Below are 26,208 nucleotides of genomic sequence, written 5' to 3'. Positions count from 1 at the left end.
GCGGATTTCTGGGTCCGGCGTAGTTACGACGGAAAGATTTGAAGCATGTTTCAAATCTAAAGTCCGTCAGATTTGAGGCTGGAAAAGTCCACTGAAAGTCCGCTGAAAGTCCGGGGAAGCCCACACACGATCGGATTGTCAGCCAGCTTTAGTCCATCGGCGTCCGTCGGACTTTTGAAGACGAAAAGTCCGACCGTGTGTACACGGCATAAGACAATCCCTAAGAAATGCATTCCCATAGAAGATACTACAAGCAAAAATGAAGACACAATCTCTCTTTTTTTTCTTCCAACTTCAGCAATGAAAAAGTGAGAATTTGAATAAAACAAACTTTTTCCATTGCTCTTTTCAAGTCACCAACAATGACTATAAGTTCATGAAAAGAACATCACAGAATTACCTCATTGGAACTTGAACCCCCCTTTTTTTAACCACCCCCAATTTTTTTTTTTAATCGTTTTACGTCTTTCTCTTGCTAATTCTCTCAATCTTTCAATTTATAGGTTCTCCTATATGCTTTAAAGTTAAGGGACATTAAACACAATAGCATGCTTGCCTTTTCAATCAGATAAAATAAGAAAAGGAGATATGTTGAGACTCTTCGCCTCCGTTTGATCGTCCCCCAGCTCACGTTTGGAAGTCACATGGTTTGGATGATACTGATTTTAGTGCTTTCGACCCTCCTTTTTTGTGTCCACCATGATTGGACTCCCCGTGTGAGTTTTGGACATTTTTGTCCTAGTTTATTTGTTTTTAGGCCAAACTGCTTTTTTCAGTTTGCTCCCCAGTTAATGAGTTATACAATTCTAAAAATGAATAGAAAACGTTTTTAAAGTTACCTTATACAAGAAGGTCAACCATAGCAAACCTACAGTTAACATTGATATATATAATGATGGAATATACAAGTGACAAAATATACTATAGAGAAAAACAGATTGATCTCTTTCACAGGTCATATAAAAAGCCTAATGATGACATTGATGATGAAAATAATATTTTTGCATCTTTTTGCGTGTGTGCTGTGCCCTGGGCCTCGTGAGCTTTTTCTATCACCCTATATCTATCACTGTTACCCATCACATAATCAATGGGACTTATAGGGCGTACACACGGTCGGACTTTGTTCGGACATTCCGACAACAAAATCCTAGGATTTTTTCCAACGGATGTTGGCTCAAACTTGTTTTGCCTACACACGGTCGCACAAAGTTGTCGGAATTTCCGATCGCCAACCACGCGGTCACGTACACCACGTACGACGAGACTAGAAAAGGCCGGTTCAGAACCAAGCGCGGCACCCTTTGGGCTCCTTTTGCTAATCTCGTGTTAGTAAAAGTTTGGTGAGAGACGATTCACGCTTTTTCAGACTCATGGCTTTCAGATCGTTTTCTGCCGTTCAGTTTGTGCTTGTGGGTTTGTATCTGCTCTTCAGTGCGTGCAGCAAGTTCCGCGTGACTTTAGGTAGTCATTGTATTCTTGTTCGTTCGTTACTGTTTTTCAGGTCGCTCTTCACAGGCCTTGCTGTTCTTCAGTGCGTTCTGTTACTTCGTTCTGAGCAGCCGACCGTTTTCTAGCCATGTTTCGTATGTGTACTCCTCGTAGAGTTCATGCTGTGCGGGGGCTTGGTGTTGGGGTCCTGACCTTGACACAAGTCCAGTCCATGAACAGGGTGGGGAGGAGTTCATGGACCAAGAATTGGTTGCTTCAGCGTGACCAGTTCTCTCATATGCCTTTGCTCCGTGAGATCCGTGAGAATAATCCTGATGATTTCAGGAACTTTCTCAGGATGACGGACCCCGTGTTTCACCGTTTGTTGGCTTCGCTGACCCCCTATATCAGCAGGCAGGATACCTGCATGAGGCAAGCCATCACTCCGGAGCAGAGGTTGGTCGCTACCTTGCGGTATTTGGCCACAGGGAGAAGCCTGCAGGACTTAAAGTTCCCCACAGGCATCTCCCCCCAGGCTCTGGGTATCATCATCCCAGAGACCTGTTCTGCCATCATACAGGTCCTGCAGAAGGAGTATATGAAGGTAAGATTTTTATCCTTTAATATCACATTTTATTGTATTGAATGTTTGATAATATCTTGTATTTCTTTCCTCATTCCCTAATGACCATGATTGTAATATGCTGTGAATGTCCCCTTTGTTCTCATGCATGCTGGATTTTTATGTAATTATTATTTTAGGTCCTTCATACATATTTGCCCTTCAATAACCTCCCCAGCATGGTGTCTCCTGCCCTATATTCACCTCATGTAGTCACTTAACAATGTATTTTATCAGCTCCATAGTAGCGCTTTACCCCAAACACCCCCTAAAATGTTTGGAAATGTTATTTTTTCTTTAAATTCAGGCAGAGTGCCAGAGGCTTTTTTTGTGGTGTCCCCAAATAATTTTTAGTAACCCTCCCTCCCCCAACTGCTAAGTCAGCTGATCCCAATTCTCTATCTATCCTCAATCATCTATCTGCTGACTTTGCCAAACCCATACACACTATACCCACCTCTTTACTGATCAGATTTATGGATGAATTACCCGAAGCATGTAGTGCAAGGGCCTGCCTGTATACTTTCCAATGGTACTGTTTAAAGTTTTTGTATCCTATTATTATCTTGATAGGTAATAGCAGAATGTCCAAATGTCCTCAAATGTGTACAGTGTGTATTTATATCTTTGTATTCAGACACTTCTTACCTGTCCAGTGGTCTGCCAATAGAGTAACTAAGGAGGGGCTGATCCAAGTAATCCCCATTATTTAGACATTCATCTCTCAATAAAGTGAAGAGGGTTACCTGTCCAAGATTTCCACACACCCCCTATAATGTTAGAAATGGCCCATGGGGGGGGGGGGGAATATGATAGGTGTACCTTATACTTTGGTGTTGTTAAATTCCCCTTAATAAATGCTATCTGGAGGTTGCCCCATAATGTTTGTGTCTAATCTGCTTGCCATGTTTCAGAGTAAGAATAGTAATGTTTATTGTTTTTTCCTCAACAGTTTCCTTCCACGCCACAGGAATGGCAGACTGTGGCCTCCCACTTTGCCGAGCGGTGGGACTTTCCTAACTGCGGAGGGGCAATTGATGGGAAACACGTCCACATCGTCCCACCACCCAACTCGGGGTCGTACTATTATAATTACAAGGGGTTTAATAGTATAGTGATGTTGGCGGTGGTGTCGGCTAATTACGACTTCTTGTATGTGGACATGGGGAAGAATGGCTGGATGTCCGATGGTGGAGTCATCACCCAGACGGAGTTCTACAGGCGTCTCCAGAATGGCAGCTTGGACTTGCCAGCTCCAGAGGACAATGTGGAAGGACTCCCATTTGTGTTCGTTGCTGATGAAGCATTTGCGCTGGGGGACCACCTGATGCGGCCATTCCCAATGAGGACCCTCACCCCGGAACAGAGGGTTTTTAATTACCGGCTGGCCAGAGCCCAAAGAGTGGTGGAGAACACATTTGGAATCCTGGTCAGCCGGTTCCGCCTATTTCTGACACCTATCCATATGGCGGACTATAAACTGAACCATATAATACTTGCGTGCTGTGTTCTCCATAACTTTTTACGGAAACATTCGGCCAACTATGTGGCTCAGTTGGGCCTGAGGCCGGAATCCTACATCAAACCACACTGACGGCGCTTGAAAGTGGCCGTCCTGGCTTGCCCTCCCTGAGTGCCCGTGATGTCCGGTTACGCTACCTGGAGTTCTTTGCGGGTAGGGGGGCTACCAATATGCCAGACAATATGTGAAGCCTTTTTATAATAAAAAAAAAAAAAGAAATTCTTTGTGGACATTTACTGCTTGTGTTTGTTTTAGCTGACCCTGACATAAATGTTTTGAGTGCAGAAAATGTCGTGATTGGGTAACCTTATACAAAGCACTGTTGGCTGGTATTTCCTAAATGCAAAAACACATTTCACTACAAGTGCACTTGCAACTGCACTGAAACTGCACTTGTAGTGCAAAGAGGATTTGCCCTTAGGAAATAACCCCCATTTTTGCATAAAACAGCTATTACATCACCCCAAAAGTGTTGTAGTGTTGAGACAATAATCCACACATTCTTGAGTAAGCCACTTTTTTATACCTGCACAATCACATGTGCATTTACCAAAGGTTTTTAAAACAAACCAACATGTTTGTTGTATAACAATTTTTGCAGTAGCATTAGCAAAATTCGAAATGTCCATTTCAGATAAAACAGGCCTGTGTAAAACCAACAAGAAAGCCAAAAAACTTGAACTTACAAAGTTCACATTAGGTAAAACCTGAAGGCTATATCAGACATCAGTATTTAGGAACTGGGTTTGATATAGTGTTCAGATGGGGGGAAATCACCCCTGGAAAAGCCAAATTTGGAAGATGCACACCAATTTACAAATGTCAACATGTGCTATCTGCCATCAGGGGGGATCAAGGGACGTGTTTTGGGGGAGCAAGCCCTTCCTCAACGCGACTTTATAATTGAGGAAGGGGTTGCACCCTCAAAACGTGTCCATTGATCTCCCGTGATGGCAGATAGCACATGTTGGCACACTGTGTGCATCCTCCAAATTTGGCTTTTCAAAACATTGCAAAAAAATTTAAAAGATTGGACCACAATCCAAAAAGTGATTTTGTGGGGTTTTAAATTCGCCCCAAAACATCAATGATGTTATTTTTTTTAATAACATTGATTTTTTGCTGGATGTTTTGCAGTTCGGCATTACACCCCATGATCTCCCCGATCAGGATCTGAGCACTTTCTGAAGTAAAGCGTTCTCTATCCCTCACATCACGATCACCTAAAAGGAGAGAAAGAAAAAAAAAACAGGTCTCAAAAATCTGCCACCATCCATCTCTTTTACCTGAGCCTGTGGTCGCAGACACTCACCTGTTGTGGTGCCAATCTCCACCACATCTTCTTCCTCCTGCTCAGCTTGGGTTTGGTGTATTTCACCTTCTTCCAGAGGTGGAGGGTCTCTGGTCTCCTCGGATGAGGGGTGTCCTCCGAGTCTTTTCTCCCCTATGTAAAACAAAAATGGTATAATTAGCACACAGATATTTGATGGCCGAACTAAAAATAGGAAACATTGCTTGGAAGTGGGGTACAATTGTCTATTTTAGCCGAGTTCAAAGATGTCTTTTTTTTATTGCCCTTTGTCAAGCTGCAATACTTTACCTGTTTAGTACAAGCTTCACAGATGGAGACCCCTCTATAGTATACACTGGAGCACTTGTGTGGCCCCCTAATAAAAATGGTGTTCTGGGGTCCCACACTAGTGCTCCAATGTCCAGATGTGAAAACAGCTGCTCAGTGTCCTCTCCTTACACACAATCTAGTTGGCATTTCATTCTAGTAACAAACCCATCTACACAAACAAATATTTGGCATCCAAGTAGGCCCAAAAAAAAATGTGGGAAAATGCATATGGCCTAAACAATGGTGTTTTAGAGGCCGAAAGAAAAATGTTTGATACGAACGAATAATGGGCCCATGAACATTAAAGTTGCCCTTTTAAACGTTACAATTAATAAAAGCACATGGAGCAGCACGAACGTAATAAAGACAGAAAGAATAGGAACACAGCACAACTACTTACTTTTTTGCAGCACTCTCCGGATCTTTCGGTACTGCTCTGGCTCTCTTAACTTCAGGTCCGACCACCGCTTCCTCAGCTGATCTTTCGATCTTCGTACCCCGAAATTCCTGTGAAGGCTTTTGACCACTTTCGCCATGATCTTTGCCTTTCTGATGTTGGGGTTGGGGTAAGGCCCATACTTTCCCTCATAGTCGGACTTCTTCATGATGTCGACCATCTCCAACATCTCCCCAAAGGACATATTTGTGGCCTTAAAACGTCTCCTTCTGGATCGGGACGTGTCCGGATCCGGGCTCTCCTCCTCCTCGTTGCTAGAATTAGCATGCACCTGCTGTAACTCCGCCATGTGCTCTTCACCCACTGCGCCGAATGAAAAGGGGCGGGGAATAGACTAGAAAGAACGTCAGGGGCGGGCGGAGTTACACGCATGCGCAGTGTGTATAAAGCGTAACACGCGTGCGTATTACGTACGATCTGTGAGCGGAGGAAGGAGCATTGGACGCGCCGATCGTAAGAACGAAGGTAAGAGACAAACTTGTGCCTATACTGCTTCTAGATTGAGGCCTATATTGTAACAGAATTAGGAGAGTTTTGTCTGACATTAGGCTTTGTCTTGTGTCTTGCAGTGAACATGGATATGCTACTCAAAGATAATGACTTCATGTCAGTATTCCTAGAGATGCTAAGGGAGCTGCCCTGTCTGTGGGAGATTAAACACCCCCATTTCAAGAACCAAGCAAAGAGGAAGGCAGCACTGGAGCAATTGTGTGAAATTGTGAAGCAGGTGATCCCCACGGCAGACATCACCTATTTAAAGATATTAATTGGTTGCCTGAGGAGCACATATCTAAGGGAGCGCAAGAAGGTCCAGGATTCACAGAGATCCGGAGCAGCAGATGACATCTATGTCCCCAGGATGTTGTACTACGACAGGCTACTTTTTCTGGCAGGCCAGACTGAACCCAGGTCATCCCTCTCCAGTCTTCCTTCCACGCTTCCTTCCCCCCCGGCTGAGGCTTCTGACGCCCAACCTGGACCTTCCAGGCCACATGTGGAGGAGCCCAGATTGAACCAGGTATAGCATTTCTCTAAATATTTCTGCTTGTCCAATCAATGATGTTAACTAGATGTTAGTTGGGAGTACTAATTTAGGATTGGGATTGGGATTGATGCAAAACATTACAACCATGTCCCTTTTTCATACACAGGGAAGTCTCAGCCAGGAGGTGGCCGGGCCGAGCCGGCTGGCTGATCTGCAGGTCCCTCCACCCCCCCTGAAAAGAGAAAGTGGCAGTAGGAGGAGTGCCCTAGAGGAGACTGCTATAGGATTCTTTTGGAGGGCTACAGAGGTCCTGGGAGCACCCCACACCATGGAGGAGAACATTGCTGCCTTCATTGCATATAAAATGCAGAGGATGGAGGAGGGACAACAAGTCATGTGTGAGGCGCTCATATTGGAGGCTCTTGAGAAAGGTATGAGGGGCCAAATGACACCTCAGACACACCTTTGGGATGGTCCTCCTCCTCCTCCTGCAGGTCCTCCTCCTCCTCCTCCCTCTCCTCCAGGTCCTCCCAGTCCTCCTCCAGGTCCTAGTCCTCCTCCTGCCACATCTCCAACTGCACAGCCACAGCCCGGAAGGAAGCGTGGAAGGAAGACCAGACAGTGATTGCCCTGGGTTCAGTCTGGTCGGCCAAAAGATGCAGCCTCTTGTGGTACCACAGCCTGGGGACACAGATGTCATCTGCTGCTATCCGGATCTCTGCGAATTCTGGACCAGACTGCCCTCCCTTACATATGGACTCCTCAGGCCACCAATTTTGATGTTGAAGAATTGATGTCTGCCGTGGGGGTCCCAGGCTTTGCTAATTTCTCCTGTTGATCCAGTGTTGCCTTCCTCTTTGTTTGGTTCTGATCCCTTAATAAAGGATTTTTGTTTTGAATTCTACTCTCCTATGTGTTTTACTTCAAAAAAGGACAGTTTGTTTGTGAGGATTCAGGTACATTTCAAATATACAATGTGAAATGAACAAGGGACACCAACAACAAACAATCTCCTGGAGATTAAATAATACAAGATATCAATGGTGTTGGGGTAACTTGACACACAAAAACACACACAAAAATATTCTGGAGTAAAAATAAAAATAACATTGAACAAAGATCAGCCTTGGAAAAAATACAAACATTAAAGAAAAAAAAAGGCTGAAAATCCAAAAAAAAAAAAATAATATAAAACTGTCAGATGTGACAACTAATAACAATATATTCAGGGAATCCCACTAAAAAAACACAAATAAAACTTTGTGAGAAGTGTGTTTGAATATGAGCAGCAAAACTACTTAATTCTTGTCACATTATAAAGAAGAGAGTGCGCTGTAAACCATTTTTAACATTGCAGCGTGACGAAAGTGCTGTATCCATTGCGAATGCTAAGTTTACCAGAATGAGCTGTCCCGTCTCGGAATTTCTTCTGAGCATGCGTGGCACTTTGTGCGTCGGAACAGGCCACACACAGTCAGAATTGACGCGATCGGATTTTGTTGTCGGAAAATTTTATCTCCTGCTGTCCAACTTTGCGTGTCGGAAAATCCGATGGAAAATGTCCGATGGAGCCCACACATGGTCGGAATTTCCGACAACACGCTCCGATCGGACATTTTCCATCGGAAAATCCGACCGTGTGTACGGGGCATTAGAGTGATATCTCACAATGCCCAGGGCATTCATTCACCTCATAAAAGGAAAAAAGCTTTCAGTCACTACAAGAGATTGGGGGCTGACATTATTCTGTTGCAGGAAACTCACTTTGCAACAGACAAACACCGTAATTTTTTTGACACATGTTACGGTCAATTCTATTGCATAACATAATAATACCAAATCCAGGGGCGCAGCAATCTTTGTAAGAAACTCAGTGGTATTTAAAACCCAAAGTGTCTTTAAAGACCCAGACAGTCTTTTTTTCGAAATTTTTCGATACCTTAGATAAATTCCACTCCACACATTTAATAGTAGGGAGTGATTTCAATCTAGCTGCACATTCAACACTAGATAGAAGCAGAGTAGTCCCATCCTCTAAAGCATTCCCCAATTCATTAAATCAATCACCAACTAGTACATACAATACATGGAGAGCTCACAATGTAGGTATCAAAGCTTACACATTCTACTCTCACCCACATGATAGCTTTGCACAGCTGGATTATATTTTTTGTACCCCAATCCTATTAGCCAATTCTTCAAAAGCGGAGATCCACCCATGTCCCTGGTCAGACCACCATAAAGTCTCCTTCAATACCTCACATATAGTACTAGCAACCACAACACACAAATGGCGAATAAATGATTCCCTGCTAACTGAGCCAACAATCACTCAACAAATGTTATCTCACCTGGAACAATACTTTACACTTAACATAGCCCCAGACATGCCACCTACAACTATATGGATGGCACACAAGGCAGTTATGAGAGGCCATTTGATAAATATCGCCTCAACCAAAAACAAATCCAAAGCTGATATAAGATCTCTTACAAAAGAACTAGATCTCTTGTATCACAGAAACAACCAAAACCCCTCCAGCGATCTTTTTAAACAAATTCAAGAAAAACGCACAGCCTTAGACTCATTACTTACATCAGACGCAGAAAAAGCCCTCAGATGGTCTAAAGCTAGATTTTTACTTAATAGCAATTCATACTCTACTATGTTTGCCAGAAAACTAAATCAAACTACAAAACCTCCCCACACCTATAAATTAAGGAATTCAGGAGGCAATTTGGTATCCTATCCCAAAGGAGTTATGAACATATTTTTAGACTGCTATAAAAAGCTACTCTCCACTCCTCAATCATCGCCTAAACAATCCTCCCTTAATTAGCTTAATGATATTACACTACCCAGTCTCTCTAACCAACAGTTAGAAACCCTTAATGCTCCATGCTCAGACATAGAAATTAATAAAATTATAAGCTCGTTAAAAACCTCTACAGCCCCAGGCCCTGATGGTTTCTCCACATCCTATTATAAAAATTTTGCCTCCACATTAACCCCACACCTTACAAAATTATATAATCATATCCTACAAGGAAACCATTTCCCATCAGAAATGCTCCTAGCTAACATGTCCCTTCTTCCCAAACCAAATAAAGATCATTCCACTCCACAAAACTATCGCCCAATTTCAGTCATTGATAATGATCTTAAAATATTTAGCTGTATGCTAGCTGATAGATTAGCTGCAGTTATTTCCCCATTAATAGATCCAGACCAAACAGGATTCATCCCGAATAGACAAATAACGGATAACATAAGACTAACTACAAACATCATCCAAGAATCTAACCTACACTCCAAACCTACACTCTTACTCAGTCTTGATATCCACAAAGCCTTCGACAGCGTTAGCTGGTCATACTTAGACACACTGTTCCCTAGATACGGCATAAACAGTGAAATCCTACATGGTTTCAAAGTCCTTTACCATAACCCCCAAACACGCATCAAACTCCCTGGCAACAATTCTTACTTTTTCCCTTTAAGCAGGGGTACCAGGCAAGGATGGCCACTTTCCCCACTTCTCTTTGCCCTGGCAATAGAGACCCTTGCCTGTGCAATGAGAAACAACACAGATATCAAAGGACACATTAAAGGATCCAAAGAATTCAAACAAAGCCTTTATGCAGACGACGTCCTTTTTTTAACAGACCCCCTTATCTCCCTACCAAATCTGACTAAAAAACTAGACATTTTTCATGACCTAACTGGTTTAAGTGTAAACTTGTCTAAATGCTCAGCCCTACCCATCTATATTCCATCAGACTCAATATCAACCCTCAAAGACAAATTTCCATTCAATTGGCGCACTGATTTATTTAGATACCTAGGAATCCATATTACGCCCTCATGCAAAACCCTATTCCATGCAAACTATCCACTATCCTATTAACAACATCAAGAATATAATTAAACTATGGTCATCATACCAAATATTCTCGGGAAAAATAGTGGCCACGAAAATGGTTATACTATCCAAACTTTTATTTTTTTTTAGAGCTTTTCCTCTTATAATGCCTTAAAATACGTTAGACTCTCTCCAAAGAGAAATCAATAAATTAATTTGGCAAAACAAAAAACCTAGGTTTAGCTACTCCTTAATGTTTATTCCCCAACTAAAAGGAGGTCTAAATATCCCAAACTTATGGCTATATTACCTATCAGCCAGATTCACCCAACTAGCACAATGGTTTGCCCCAGCCTCTCAAATCCCCTGGCTCCTTTTCAAAGAACAATCAGTTCTCCTATACCACCTACAAGGACTACTCTGGTCCAAGTCTATTTTACCACAGAAAGTTAGACCATTAAATATAATTGTAACACATTCCCTACAACTGTGGAACAGACACGATACCAAATTTAACTTGTCTTCAGACATCCCTCCCCTAGCATCCTTTCTAGGAGACCCCCACTTCACTTCCTCAGATAATAACCAAAACTCGAAAAACAAAGAAAAAACTGCGCTATACAGTGAATAAAATGCAAAAAAAAAAATTTATATAAGCATTAAACACAAAAATATACATCCAATGACATCAGATCATTAGTGCACAAATGGTAGAAAAGTCCATAGGTGTTGAGGAAAGAGTCTGGTGAGGAGGTAGGAGGAGTCCCCTGACAGTTCTCCCTGAAAATCAAGTGAGAAAGTGGAAAGCAAACACACCCTACACAGTGATCCTCCACCACCAAACATATGCTCTTACCAGATGGAAAGCACAACAGGCACGTCTCAGGACTACATCCAGGTCAAGCAGCTAAGCAATGAAACACTCCTCCAGATACCACAAAGGATGGTAAGCATCTCAAACGCGTATAAACTGGGTCCCGGTGTGCTACCAACGATATCCCTCCGTACAGAGTAATTCCAACCACACAACAACCCGAATTAAGAGCATAAGGGTAGGAGAAAGGCAGCCATAGCATGAATCCGATATAAAATCCAAATAAAATCCAATTTATTTAAAACAAAGTAGAACACTTACAAAATAGTAGTATAAAAAGAGCAGTCGCCGGCCGGCAAGCGAGTGCCCGTTCGTGGCTAGGTGCGATGATGTCAGAGCGTCAACCTCCCGACGTATGTTTCATCTGTCACTGACGTCATCTGGGGAACAGGCGACGCTCTGACATATCGCATTAAAAAACAAAGGAAACCACGCCCCGTTGTGACATCTCGGCGGCGTCAAGCGTAAGCAGCCACTCAGCTGCAAGGATAGAACCCGGAAGCAACCAAACAACAGGAAGTTTAACTAAGGCCAGTTACTCAGTACCCAGGTTGAAACAACAATAAGTAAAATGACTAAAATAAAAAACTTATGCCATTGAACCCTGAGGTGTTGAATAAATAAAGTAAACCACACGGATGTTAAATAAGTAAATAAAAACACACAATGGTATGAGCTCATGTCAGCCTGATTGGACTGAAAAACGGCTTAAATCAAATCTTAAATCTTATGGGAAAGGTACCTATAAAATGTATTGAATTACAGCATAGCGCCGTCTTGTGGAGGGAAAGGAAATACCACCCAAAAGAGATATCAATCAAAAGTTATGAGATGAAAAGATATAAAAATATACTAGTAAAAATAATAAAAAAATATATAGTAGTATGGAAATGAATGAACCTAAAAAAGGCCATAACTACATTCTATATATAGACTAAAACTTCCAATGACATACTCGTAAGCGTAAAGCATATGGAAGACAACCCCACACCACCATCTAAGTACATAAGGGGCTACCACCAAACAGCAGTGATGCAATGATATTAATTAAGTAAATAGGTACATAGTATATAAAATGACAATAAATATTAACAAAAAAAGTGTATACTTCCCACAAAATTTGAGGATGATGTATATACATACTGTCATAAACCCAAAAAAAGGGGGATAAATAAACTAAGAAGGATGTGTGTATAGAAAATTGGTATGCATAAACACATACACACACCCAGGGACTTGGACCAAGTGCCGGTTAATAAGGTGAAAATTGACAGCGAGTTTGTTGCTGGTCTTGATTCCCTGTGTGAGAAGAAGGGTTTGGTGATTAGACCGGCCGACAAGGGGGGTGGGATTATTATTCTCGATAAAAAGGACTATCTCACTGAAATGTATAGAATATTGGCGGATAGGGACACCTACAACCCCCTTGGTTTTGATCCGAAAATTAGATACAAAAAGGAATTGGAAGTCCTTATTCAAAAGGGCTTCAAATTGGGTATTCTTAACAAAAAGGAAAGGTCACACCTGATACCAAGGGCACCACGGACATCGGTGATTTATTATTTGCCCAAGGTCCATAAACATCCCACTTGCCCCCCAGGTCGTCCCATTGTTAGCGGCATTGATTCCGTTACGTCCCGGGTGGGCAAGTATATTGATTTTTTTCTCCAGCCAATAGTCAATAGGATGCCCTCCTACATAAAAGACTCATGTCATGTGATTAACATATTGGCGGCTCAGACCCCTAGACCAGGTTTGTGGATGGTGACAGCTGATGTCACATCCCTCTACACTGTCATACCACATAGCCTTGGTTTCTTTGCGGTCGAGTATTTCCTTAGGCATGACTCTGGTCTACTCGATGAGCAAATATCCTATATAATGGAATTGCTCCAATTTGCTGCATCTCGAAATTATTTTTGGTTCGGAGGCCAATTCTATAAGCAAGACAGAGGAGTCGCCATGGGGGCCAAATATGCCCCCAGCTTGGTGAACCTCTTTATGGCCCTGTAGGAGGAGGATGTCGTCTATGCCCAGCAGAAACCCCAGGTGGTTCTGTGGGCCAGGAATATAGACGACATCCTCCTCCTATGGGATGGAGATAAGTCTGACCTTGATTCCTTTCTTGGGGGACTCAATATCAATATAAGGGGCATTCTTCTTAATTACGAAGCCAGCCAACATGAGATCCATTTCTTAGACCTCACCATTCGGATCAAAGAGAGTCAATTTTCCACTGCTACTTACCTTAAAGACACCAACCATAATTCATATATCCCCACCAACAGCTGCCATCATGAGGCCTGGATTAGGTCGGTGCCAAAAAGTCAGTATATCCGCTTGAGACGTAACTGTTCGGATAGAGGTGAGTTTCTTCTGCAGGCGGATGTCCTGACCAAACGTTTTCTAGAGAAGGGCTATCCGGACACCCTCCTAAGAAACACCCTTGAAGAGGTATCATGCATTGATAGGAGTGAATTGCTCAAAGAGAAGACACCCAATACCGACAGGGTGCCTTCCACTCCTTTCATTACAACATATTCCATCCAGCATAGGACGGTTAGCCAACTGATTAAAAAACATTGGCACATTCTTACACGTGACCCTACTCTTAATACTATCCTCCCGGTTAAACCCCAGGTGGTTTACAGGGGGGCACCTTCCCTCAGGAACACTATTGCCAATAATATCATCGATCCTCCCATCTCTAAGAGGGGGTTTTTCTATAGCTTTACGGGATTTTATCAATGTAGAAGATGCAGAATTTGTTCACTGAATGATTGTACTCATAGGAGAACTCATTCTTTTAGATCTAATAGCACTCAGGTCGATTTTGAGATCAAGCCCTTTATCACATGCTCCACTAAGGGGGTCGTATACCTGCTCCAATGCCCATGTGGGCTACAGTATGTGGGCAGGACTAAACGACCCCTTATGGTTAGGCTCAATGAGCATGTGACAAACATCATTAATGGCTTTCCTAAGCATCCTGTGTCTAGGCATTATCTGGAAGTTCATAATAAAAATCCAGATAAAACTATATTTCCTGACGCCACCATGGCAGCATACTAGTGATAGGCTCCGCTTTTCTCCCCTCTCTCAGGACCAATGAAATAGCATAAATTAAAGGCCAGTTAGGCCCCACCCCATTCTTCTTTTTGTCCTCATACCTCCATGCACCAGTGAAAAGTAAGCAGTACTATGTTCCCCCCCTCTGCCTCCAGGCAGCTGCCGGCTGGGTTAAGCCTCCCAGTGTGAGGTCCCAGTATGAGGCTGCTGAAAGCATCAGAGTAGCTTGGGAGCTCCTTCTGTGGGTCTTGATGGAGCTGAGCAGTTTTTCCTCTTTAGGAATGAAATCTGCCTTTAAGGTTGGTGTCTGCAATGCTTGTTGGGTTTGGGGAGGCCAGCTTTGCATCCTTCTTACCTTAGCCTTTGTTTGTCTCCTGTCATTTTCTGCACCTCCTGTTCTTTTCCTCCTGCAGTGGCACATTACTCCCCCTAGACAGGTTCTCTGTCTTTTGCTGTTCTAGGCCGGCTGTAGGTATAGCTTATATTTGTAGGTTGTATATGTATAGGTTTGGGGTAGGTGGGTATGCGTGTGTATGTGTATATATATATATATATATATATATATATATATATATATATATATATATATATATATATATATATACACATACATACACACACATGTATATATATATATATATATATATATATATATATATATATATATATATATATATATATATATATATATATATATATATATATATTGCATGTGTGTGTATATATTATTGTATTGTAGGGGATCAGCGGGGTGGACAGCAGTGGCATCACTAGGGTTGGTGTCACCTGGTGCCGAAAAAATTGGTGTCACCCCCTCCTCCACCAACTACCTCAGTACAGACCCCCCTCCCACTAACTACAGACCCCACTCCATCAATATAGCCCCCCTCCCTCAGTACAGACCCCCTTCCATCAATATAGCCCCCCGCTCAGTGCAGACCACCTTTCCTCAGTATAGACCCCCACTAAGTACTGACCCCCTCCCTCAGTACGGACTCCCCTCCCTTATTGCAGACCCCCCATCAGTACAGACACCCTCCCTCAGTGCAGAGTCTGCAGACCCCCCCTCCATCAGTATCAACCTCCCACCTCAGTGCAGACCCCACCATCAGTACATACACCCCCCCTCAGTGCTGACCCCCATCAGTATAGAATCCCCCTCTCAGTGCGGAGCCCCCATTAGTATAGAATCCCCCTCAGTGCAGAGCCCCCATTAGTATAGAATCCCCCCTCAGTGCAGAGCCCCCCATTAGTATAGAATCCCCCCTCAGTGCAGAGCTCCCCATTAGTATAGAATCCCCCCTCAGTGCAGAGCCCCCCATTAGTATAGAATCCCCCCTCAGGGCAGAGCCCCAATTAGTATAGAATCCCCCCTCAGTGCAGAGCCCCCCATTAGTATAGACACCCCCCCTCAGTGCAGAGCCCCCATTAGTATAGACACCCCCTCAGTGCAGAGCCCCCCATTAGTATAGACACCCCCCTCTCAGTGCAGAGCCCCCATTAGTATAGACACCCCCCTCTCAGTGCAGAGCCCCCATTAGTATAGACACCCCCCTCAGTGCAGAGCCCCCATTAGTATAGAATCCCCCCTCAGTGCAGAGCCCCCATTAGTATAGACACGCCCCTCAGTGCAGAGCCCCCATTAGTATAGAAACCCCCCCCCCCAGTGCAGAGCCCCCCATTAGTATAGACACCCCCCTCAGTGCAGAGCCCCCATTAGTATAGAATCCCCCCTCAGTGCAGAGCCCCCATTAGTATAGACACCCCCCTCAGTGCAGAGCCCCCCATTAGTATAGACACCCCCCTCAGTGTAGAGCCCCCATTAGTATAGACACCCCCTCAGTGCAGAGCCCCCCATTAGTATAGACACCCCCCCTCAGTGCAGAGCCCCCCATTAGTATAGACACCCCCCTCAGTGCAGAGCCCCCCATTAGTATAGACACCCCCCCTCAGTGCAGAGCCCCCCATTAGTATAGACACCCCCCTCAGTGCAGAGCCCCCCATTAGTATAGACACCCCCCTCAGTGCAGAGCCCCCCCATTAGTATAGACACCCCCCTCAGTGCAGAGCCCCCCATTAGTATAGACACCCCCTGCACCCACATATACATAGAGTTTACAGACCTCAGAACAGCGCGGATGATACACACAGCCGTGTGTGTCCCTCGGGCTCCTCCTCCTCCTGTGTGGATGTAAACAGAGAGGAGGGGGGAGGCGGCTTCAGTCAGCTGTGCTGAGGGACACAGCGCAAGTCCCGTGGAGCAGATCATGCAGCGGGCAGTGTTAGCGGTGTGTGCCGCTACCTACGGGTGTCACCCCTCTGGCGGGTGTCACCCGGGTGCGGTCCGCACCCCCCACACCCACCTAACAACGCCACTGGTGGACAGCTGGCTCAGAGACAGCCCATTAAAACAAAAGTGGTTTTATTCAGCAAAATGGCAAATTAAACATAAGATAAGACAGACTTGTCTTGTCTTAAGGTTGTGCACACAGGTACAGCTCACAGTTCAGCAGCACACAGGCTTATAGGTAATAGTTCATGGCTCTAATCAGAGCTACAGTCTTTATGTGGTTAAACTCACCCAGCACACCATCCAGCAATGGACATTTTCACACACAGCATGCTGCTGTCTCTCTCCTACTCAAACAGCTCCTCTCTGAGACTTTCAGCCCAGCTGACAATTAGCAGGTCTGAAGGGGAAATATCTGCCCTCTTCGATTAACCCCTTCTTAACCCTGCCCCAGGCTTATCCTCTGCAGTATGTATATGTTTGTGTATATATGTGTGTGTTCTTATGTTGGTTGGTATGTATGTGTGTGGGGGGAGTTATATGGAGCGGTATGTGCATGTATTTATATATGCATGCATATTGTTTAAAAAAAAAAGGAAAGGAGAGAGTGTGTAGATGTATATATTTAGATAAACATTATTAGAGGAGAAGAAAAGTCGCTGTTGCCTTATCTATTTTTCCTCTTCTCTGTCTTTCTGCGGCTGTCGGTCTCTCAGCTGGTCGTCCCATTTCTCCACGGTTCGAGTATCAGTCACCATCCATACAAAAGACCCTCAACACTTAGGGTGGGGACCACCGTGTTGGTAAGTTTTCAGGAAAAGAGTGCCCTCTCATGTGGATTGCTTTGATTTGCTTCAGCTCCGCGCGCCCACGCTCTCAAAGGCCAGAGCCAGAGGCCATAGAAAGGCGGACGTTCTTCAGAGAAGCATAGTTCGGATGCCGCTCCCACTCAGGAGAGAGGTTCCAAGGAAAACATCTTAGCTCTTCTTTCCCAGACCCAGCACCCCAACAAGAGTCCTGCAGGACCTGTGGCGCAGTGCCTATGCCCAGGAGGCTGGTGAGCGAAGTCGGCCTGGTTGAAGTTTGCAGTTGACAGGTAATACCGAATGTCCTTATTACTTATAAGGTGGCACAAAACTTCTGTTTTAAACTCACTGTAATTACTCTAGCTAGTCAGCCCCCTTGTTGGGGGTCTAGCCACTAGCAGAACAATCTGCCTCATGGATCAGTCATCCTCTCAGTACTCCTGAGGAGGGGGCGCAGCCTGCAAATGATTTTAGCTCCCTTGCACCAGAGAAGATCTGGAGCTACTTGGTGTCAGTTTTTCTTTGGAGAACTGTGCATCCAGTCATGCAGACCATTACATGAGTTAAAAGACAAAGTCATATTTACCCTTTCAATGAGCAATCACTTTTCCATTAGGAAAGGTTTAATTCAAGGCGGATATAGCATCGCTGAAATCCATGCCTACAGTGGGACTGGCTGTTGTCCAATAGGGTGGCGGCTGGGAAGGGCCTGCCACTCAACAGAGGCCCTTACCTTGGTGACGGGTACTTTGGGTTTCTGCTCCCAGGATATGGTTGGAGAGGAAATCCTTAGGGTTGATATCTTGGGACCCGGGCAAGATGTATCGGCAAATTTCACTGTGGAAGCAGCAATAGTCTCAACCTGGTGCCTGGCCAAGGCAATGTTATACTCAGTTACGACTATGGGGTACCCATTGGGTTGAGACCCGGGGCTGTGTTTGGCTTCCTTGAAACAAAATTGGAATAGTCACTTTATAGTGCAAGATCTCTGTTTGATATGAAACCAGAGACAGCCATGTCGGAAGTGACAGGAGGAGGGTCTGTTCTTCTCCCATAACAGAAAGCAGGAAAGTAAAGAAAAAAAAAATATATATAAAAATAAATAATAAAAAATAAAGGGTGAAATATGTTTCTCCCACTAGGTTCCGCTCCTCTAGGGCTAACCTTTCAGAAGGTCCATAAATGAAAATTTTTGGGTGTACCGCAGGTACCCACAAAACCCTTTTACCGGGCGCATGCCCAGACTTTTAAGGTAAGTTCCAGTGGGCACGCATCATGGGTTACTGGACAGTGGATTGTGCAGATCCTTGGAGGATAGGCACTCATGGTTACTTCGGTGGATTCCTCACTGTTCCTTCTCCGGACATTTTTCTCCCCCTCGGAGCTGCCAGATCCACTGCAACCACGGCGGTTACAATACTTACAGACACTTCAGACTCAGAGGGGAGCTGTCCTGGTCCCATCTCACAGGAGAGATTGTAGATTTCCTACTCACCCCTGTTTGTAGGTTGCGGGGGTTGGAGAGAAGCATTCACTTGCAGCAGATGGCTGGAGGCTTTCGCTAGATCATCAGGATTCTTAGCCTCACAACCCGAAAATGTTTTCTTTTCTTTTTTATTCCAAAGTAAGTAAATTTGTTGATTGGTTGGACACATCTCCGCTTTATCAGCCTACCTTTTAGTCTATGAATAACTCTAAGAATATTCACAGAGGTTTCAGTGCCATGTAAGTTCCTCTTGGAGAACAGGGTCTCCAGATTCGCCACTACCTGGGCGTCATTCCTTTCTACATAAAAAAATAAATAAATAAATGCCAACTTTTGTTTTCCAACAGTTAAAGTGCCTGTGGGGGCTCTACTGGTTCCTCTGTTTTGCTTCCATCAGAAAAGGACGGTGATGGTCATAAGGAGAATTCTGAGATCAGATTCCTCAACTTCCTGGAGGACTTCTAGGTGTCTCAGCCTCCTGGCCGTAATGTTGTCATTCATACCGATGATATCTTGGGTACATGGGCACCGTTGCTAGTTTCAACTACAACAGAGGAAACAGGATCCGGCGCAGCTATGGTCAGTGTCACGCAGTATGTATAGCGGTCCGCAGAGATGGAAAGACTTTGAGGATGTCACGAACCATCTGACTGGATCAATGTGTTAAATCATATCGCCAAGACAGCCTGGAAGGCGCACTGCGGGGGTCTGTCGGTCAAGGCAAGCGGAGTTTGCTAGCCAAGGTAGTCTCGAAAGCGCCGGAAGGTCAGGCAGCCTTTTTTATCACTTTGACCTTGCTACACAGAATCAAGGGTGACCAGTCATCTTGCGGTTGAGCAGCAGGACAGCAATTGCGTATTTTCAGCTCCAGGGAGGATCTGGCGGGAATATGCTATTGAGAGATGTAGAACCCAGAATGTCTGGGTAGGAAGATCACCAGCAAATTCCGGAAGCAATTTACTTCCTAGGGGACTGGAATACACGGACATACTGTCCATCATGCAAGCTTGCCAGAGCATGAGGGGGAGGCTTGTCCACAGGTGGCCTACCACAGATAGGCTTCTTTGCTTCTCACAGCAAATGCCAATTTAAGAAGAGGTCTGACTCGGTTTCCGCTCCCCAAAGCAGAGAATAGAAGCTGAGTTTCTCCATGAAACTGTAATCAAGCCTACTGTATATGTTTCCCCAACTTCTCTCATAATGAAATTCCTCTGGAAGCTGTCAAAAATGAGCATGGTAGTCACGACCACCCCTCCATTCTGACCATAGGAGTCTTTGTGCTTCCTGGCTATTACTTCAGAATACAGAAGTCAATTCCCCTTCACACATGCACAGACCAGAGATGCAAGCATAATGGCGGGAAGGGGAAGCCGCAGAACCTAGATTGCTCCAGAGTTGCTCCAAGAGTGAGCTCTACTTTGGGGAGTGCGAAAGGCACTCTACTAACAGCCTCTATGCCAAGATCTGCAACAAACTTGTGTTTTTTTTTCTATTTTGCATGGCAAGATATTATTCTTACTGCGCCTCTGGTGGCAGCTGTTCTGGTCTTCTTGTAGGTCAGATTGGACATGAACCTTACCCTATACTCTTTTGAGGTTGCAGGTGTCAGCAAGAACAAGGTTTAATTTGGCCAAAGGCACTTTAGTTTGCAAAATTTTGAAGACAGTCAGGAGGTTTCGTCAACGAGAGAGAATCTTTCACAATTAAAATCTTTCGATGCTGTTGGGGTTTATTTCAACTGTTTACTCCAACAGGGCAGGGTTCGGTTTAAGACATCGCTTACTAACCAGTGTTTAGCGCAAATCGTCAAACAGAAGTCGGTTTGAGTTTCAAGCCCTTAGAGCTTCAGAAAAGCATATTACTTTTGTTACAGGAGTAGAGCTGCTTCCTGTAGTTCAGCTTATATCAGAGGTAGCGACAGCCCTCCATTTATCAATCATCTGTCTATTGCCTAACTTTCCAGACGTTCAAGTAAGAAAACCACACAAATTGGTCATTCCCAGAGCTTTAGCCCGGGTTCACACCTATGCGAATTAGAGGTGCGTTTCCGCACCTCTAATTCGCATAGCAGGAGAATGTGACTGGCTCCCTATGGAGCCAGTTCACATATCTCCGGGGCGGCTGCGGTGCGCACTGCACAAAAACGCTGTGCGTCTTTGGCTGCGTTTCAGGGCCGAATTCAGGCATAGAATCGGCCCTGATTCGTCCCTGAAATGGTGAACAGGGACGCACAGCGCTCCTGTGCGATCCGCAGCCCGTTGTGGTGTGAACCCGGGCTCAAAGAAGTTTCTGTCCACAATTGCTCTTTTCAGTTCATATGATAAGTCTTTCACTGTTCCAGATGGAATTCATCAGGCAAGAGAGGTTGCCTCCTGGACTTTAGCAAGATTGATTGTGCAGATGGGAAATGGGTCATGAGCCTCCTTTAGTGACAGGATGCATCCTCTTCGAGAGGGGTTGAGGCCTCATAGGTGGCCCAGTTGAAAGCATCTATGGATTCATTCTAAAGGAAAGTGGCATGCTTTTCCCAGCATACCTTTCCAACCTTTACAGAATAGATCTGGGTGCCTTGTCATCAGTGGGCTTCGGAGGAATGACTGTTCAGTCTTCTGTCCCATTTGAAAATATATAAAATAATTATTTTGGTTTGTTAAGTAGAACCCACTCTGTCAGCTAGAATATGTATCACTAGTATGCTGCCATGGTGACGTCAGGAAAACGGAAAATTGTATCATACTTTCCATAATTTTCCTTTCCTGACGCCAATCCATGGCAGCATACGGACCCACCCTTGTGCGTTTCGGTATCTAGATAATTACGAAGAATGGGGCGGGGCCTAACTGGCCTTTAATTTATGCTATTTCATTGGTCCTGAGGGAGGGGAGAAAGGCGGAGCCTATCACTAGTATGCTGCCATGGATTGGCGTCAGGAAAGGAAAATTACGGTAAGTATGATACAATTTTCCGTTTTTTGGGGATAGACAAATTTACTTGTCCTTGGAGGGGAGGTTCCCTAGTTCGAGGTATTTCACGCCTCGAAATGGCTTGGATATATAGAATTAAGAGCTACACACCATTCGAGTTAAACGTAGAGGTAGACTTAAATGCGTTTATTGATAATGCTTAGTAATGTCGTTTTCCATATTACATGCATTTTTCAAGCTTTTATGTCGATGCTACCCTGCATGTCTTTGTGTACTTGGTTTAACATCTCAGAGTTTATGCTTAATGATGTTGTTTTTCATATTATAGGTATTATTTGAATTTATATGCTGATACTACTCTGTATGCCTTTGTGAACTTGTGACATCTCGGAGACATATTCGGCTTGGGTGTGTGTATGTGTTTATGCATAGCAATTTTCTATACACACATCCTTCTTAGTTTATTTATCCCCCTTTTTTTGGGGTTTATGACAGTATGTATATACATCATCCTCAAATTTTGTGGGAAGTATACACTTTTTTTGTTAATATTTATTGTCATTTTATATACTATGTACCTATTTACTTAATTAATATCATTGCATCACTGCTGTTGGGTGGTAGCCCCTCATTTACTTAGATGGTGCTGTGGGGTTGTCTTCCATATGCTTTACGGTTAGGAGTATGTCATTGGAAGTTTTGTTCTATATATAGAATTTAGTTATGGTCTCTTTTTACGTTCATTCATTTCCCTACTACTATATATTTTTTTATTATTTTTACTAGTATATTTTTATATCTTTTCATCTCATAACTTTTGATTGATATCTCTTTTGGGTGGTATTTCCTTTCCCTCCACAAGACGGTGCTATGCCGTAATTCAATACATTTTATAGGTACCTTTCCCATAAGATTGAGTTAAGCCATTTTTCAGTCCAATCAGGCTGACATGAGCTCATACCATTGTGTGTTTTTATTTACTTATTTAACATCCGTGTGGTTTACTCTATTTATTCAACACCTCAGGGTTCAATGGCATAAGCTTTTTATTTTAGTCATTTTACTTATTGTTGTTTCAACCTGGGTACTGAGTAACTGGCCTTAGTGAAACTTCCTGTTGTTTGGTTGCTTCCGGGTTCTATCCTTGCAGCTGAGTGGCTGCTTACGCTTGACGCCTCCGAGATGTCACAACGGGGCGTGGTTTCCTTTGTTTTTTAATGTGATATGTCAGAGCGTCGCCCGTTCCCCAGATGACATCAGTGACAGACGAAACGTACGTCGGGAGGTTGACGCTCTGACATCATCGCACCTAGCCACGAACGGGCGCTCGCTTGCCGGCCGGCGACTGCTCTTTTTATACTACTATTTTGTAAGTGTTCTACTTTGTTTTAAATAAATTGTCCTATCGGATTCATGCTATGGCTGCCTTTCTTCTACCCTTATGCTCTTAATTCGGGTTGTTGTGTGGTTGGAATTATGCTGTACGGAGGGATATCGTTGGTAGCACACCGGGACCCAGTTTATACGCGTTTGAGATGCTTACAATCCATTGTGGTATCTGGAGGAGTGTTTCATTGCTTAGCTGCTTGACCTGGATGTAGTCCTGAGACGTGCCTGTTGTGCTTTCCATCTGGTAAGTGCATATGTTTTGTGGTGGAGGATCACTGTGTAGGGTGTGTTTGCTTTCCACTTTCTCACTTGATTTTCAGGGGACTCCTCCTACCTCCTCACCAGACTCTCGATTTCCTCAACACCTATGGACTTTGCTACCATTTGTGTACTAATGATCTGATGTCATTGGATGTATATTTTTGTGTTTAATGCTTATATTAAGGTTTTTTTTTTTTTTGCATTTTATTCACTGTATAGCGCAGTTTTTTCTTTGTTTTTCTTGTTGGTTGTGAATATTTCACAGTTGAACTGCTGCTTTCTTGGGGGGGTTTTTATGATAGCGCTGGGATTTTTTTGTTTTTCTCTAATAACCAAAACTCATTAGTAATATGGAAACTGCATAATCTAACAAACCTAAAATCACTTATGCCGCGTACACATGAGCACACTTTTCGACCAGACTGGTGCGACCGACCAAGTCCGGCGGACAATTCGACCATGTGTGGGCTTCATCGGACCTGCAGCGGACTTTTTCGGTCGAAAATCTGATGGACTTTAGATTTGGAACATGTTTCATATCTTTACGTTGGAACTCCACTGGTTCCAGTTCCTATCAAAAAGTCCGCTTGTCTGTATGCTAGTCCGATGGACAAAAACCGACGCTAGGGCAGCTATTGGCTACTGGCTATCAACTTCCTTATTTTAGTCTGGTCGTATGTCATCATGTACGAATCTGTCGGACTTTGGTGTGATCGTGTGTAGGCAAGTCCGTTCATTGGGAAAGTCCGTTGGAAGTCTGCTGAAAGTCCGTCGGACCAGTCCGGTGGAAACGTCTGCTCGTTACGCGGCATTACCCATAACAGTACATTTCACTCTTTCACTGAACTACAAGCAAAATATGATCTTGCACCTACAGAACATGAAAATTATACAAAGATAAAACACTTCTACCAAAAATACTACTCTCTCTACCCCTTCTCACAATTCGAACAGATTTGTATTTCTTCCCCATGAGACAAAGGATTAATTTTCAAAATTTATAAAAATCTAAACAAATTCAATACAGGAGGTCCCCGAGTTACGAACCTCCGACTTGCGAACGACTCCTACTTACGAACGGGAGGCGGTGGCAGGCACATCGGAAAACATCAGAAAACATCAGAAGACGACGTCGGAAACAGCAGAAAACATCGGGAAACAGCGGAAAACATCGGAAAACGACATGGGAAAACATCGGAAAACGAAGTTTCTGCCATTCTGCGCATGCGCTTCTGCCTTACGCACAAATCCGACTTAAGAACAAACAGGCAGTCCCTAACCCGTTCCTAACTCAGGGACTGCCTGTATGCCTGAAAAATCACACCCCATGCTATAATGGGAATCAGACCTAAATGTATCATTCTCCCCTGAACAATGGGATACCATATTTGAAAACCTACACAAATGCACCAAAACAACCACCACCAGAGAATCTGCCACCAACCTGCTTTATAGATGGTATCTCACTCCTGCCAAACTCAACTCATTCTACCCATCAACATCCCCCCTCTGTTTCAGGGGCTGCCCTACACATGGGACACTACTACATATATTTTGGGATTGCACCCATCTAAAAAACATTTGTCACAATGCAAGTCTCATGATTGAACGAATCTCAGGCAGAAAGATCCCACTAACACCCCAAATATGTCTTTTATTCTCCCCCATACAAGATATAACAATAGCCAGTTCCAGACTAATCCACACCCTATTTAGATCTATCCACTGGACCATTGCTTTTAACTGGCGTTCATCCAACGCCCCATGGCCTCAGCTTCTTAACCGTATGGCGAACATCAAAGTATCAGAAAGAATACTTCATATACTATACGACACCATGCATATTTACCAAAAAAATGGATTCTAAGGGAAACCTCACTACTGGTTTGATGTCCACTACTGGACATGTATATGTATTTTCTCATATGATATGTCAACACTCATATATAATGTATAATCAAAATTACTCTCTCACTTGTACATTTTCTACCACTGTAAATATCTTGTATCATGACCTTATTCATAATAAAAATTGCTTGTAAACAAAAAAAATAAAAATATGTAGCAAATTACATATCGGCCTAAAATGTATGAAGAAATTATATTTTTTTACATTCTTTTATTGGATATGTTTTATAGCAGAAAGTAAAAAATACTGTTTTTTTTTTGTTTTTTTTTAATTGTCAGTCTGTTTTTGTTTATAGCGCAAAAAATAAAAACCCAGCAGTGATCAAATACCACCAGAAGAAAGCTCTATTTGTGGGGGGGGGGGGGTTACATAAATTTAATGTGGGTACAGTGTTGCATGACCACGCAATTGTCAGTTAAAGTAATGCAGGGCCTGGTCATGAAGGGAATAAATCTTCTGGGGGTCAAGTGGATAACAGAGTAAAGTGGGGCTGATGTCATACTAAACTCAATGTGTACCTTTTGGAAATGGGTGAATGCAATATGTATTGATGGTTACCACAAAAAAAAATGATGTCTATAGGACGGCAAGTCTTTCTTTGCGCCACTTATGTGTCCTGAATGTACTGGGAGGAGAGGGCATTATAAAAAATTTATTCCCAAAACCAGAAAATTGAACACAAATACAAATATTTGTGTG

The sequence above is a fragment of the Aquarana catesbeiana genome, linkage group LG01, assembly GCF_042186555.1.
Source record: "Aquarana catesbeiana isolate 2022-GZ linkage group LG01, ASM4218655v1, whole genome shotgun sequence".
Classification (NCBI taxonomy): Eukaryota; Metazoa; Chordata; class Amphibia; order Anura; family Ranidae; genus Aquarana; species Aquarana catesbeiana.
The sequence above is the reverse complement of the archived record's forward strand: the minus strand, read 5'-3'. Positions refer to the sequence as shown.